Source organism: Larimichthys crocea, chromosome XIII, assembly GCF_000972845.2.
Source record: "Larimichthys crocea isolate SSNF chromosome XIII, L_crocea_2.0, whole genome shotgun sequence".
In the NCBI taxonomy this organism is placed as follows: Eukaryota; Metazoa; Chordata; class Actinopteri; family Sciaenidae; genus Larimichthys; species Larimichthys crocea.
The window spans coordinates 21,659,666-21,661,116 of record NC_040023.1 but is presented as its reverse complement, the minus strand read 5'-3'; positions in this window follow the sequence as shown (position 1 = coordinate 21,661,116).

The window sequence follows — 1,451 nt, the reverse complement described above, 5'->3', positions numbered from 1 at the left end:
CTAACTGGGACTTCTGCATTCCCAAAAGATAATTACCATTTCACAAATTAATATGTTCTTGTCACTTCTAAAATCCCAAAATATAATTCCACAAAATTCTGATGTAGAAAGAAGAAGAAGAATCGGATGCTTCTCGCCATGTCCTCTTGAACCGCTGATCCAATTTCCAGTTCAGAAAAAGGGTCGGACTTTAACCTCTACTTTCCTTTAGCTGTCCACTCCTGACACAGACAGCCATGTGGCTCAACGACAGGAGGGCTGTTCATGTTTTAACAGTTCTATTTTGATTTGATTTGGATTCTTATATCAGCCACCTCCCGAGCCAACGATGGGGGGTATTCTGTAGATCTAGATTTAATGCCTTAACGACTGAAGCCCAAGAAGTCAGTAGATTTTGATCTGCACCAGATGGCTCCGAGTGGATATTGCCGAGCGCCGAGGATCTGTTAAAAATATCTGAGGGGCACTGATGGTAATCTGGGTAACACATCAGAAAGGAGGGGAGGAATGGCAATTGTGATAACCCGCTGGAAATGTGTGCAGGGGGCTAAATATGATGGCTGTGGTGGAGGGGGGGAGAGAGGGGGCTGGGAGCAAGGAGACAGAAAATATTCTCTAAATAAAATGAGATGTTAGAGAAAATCAAAACTTAAAGTGGCGTGATAATTAAAATTAAAATAAAAGAATGTGGCCACTTTGACATAGTAATAATAAAAAAAGAAAAATACAAGATTATAATAATTATTAAAACTATACCTCGATTTTTGTCTCTTAAGAATTTTTCCTTCTTTTTTTTTTGTTTGTTTTTTTAAAAATAGGAATTTGACTCCTGGTAAACAATGACACGTGTTGAGGGCAATAAACCATCACCGTGAACTGATTTATTGGGTCTTGTTAAACTCTCATTACCACAAGCTCTTCAGCTTCTCTTCGAGAGAGAGAGAGAGAGAGAGAGAGAGAGAATAAGGACGGAAAACTTTGTTCCGGATCCTGTCGCTGTGTTCATCCCTCTTTAAAACTCGTCCACAACACGTTCACCTTCTAATGCATTTCCTCGAAAACAGATTTTACCATCTGTATCCGTCGCTGTGTGACGCGCACCAGCGTCCACGCACGCGCGCGCGCACACACACGTGCACACACTCACTCACACACACACACACACACACACACACACACACACACACACACACGCACGCACTCTTGTACACGTCATAACTTAACGATTTCCGAATGCTCTCTCTCTCCCTCTTTTGTAAATCCTCAGGCTGCTCATATTAGATAGTTTTATCATGTAAATCTACAGGAGGCTCTTCATAAGCTGTTCAGCCTTAATGGCCTCATTCTAATAAGTCACTCAGGTAGTGGAAGTTCTTTTTATTTAACAGACACATTTTAAAATTCCTTGTCACCCGTTTCATCTTGGCATTTTTGTTTTCATCATATGAGAA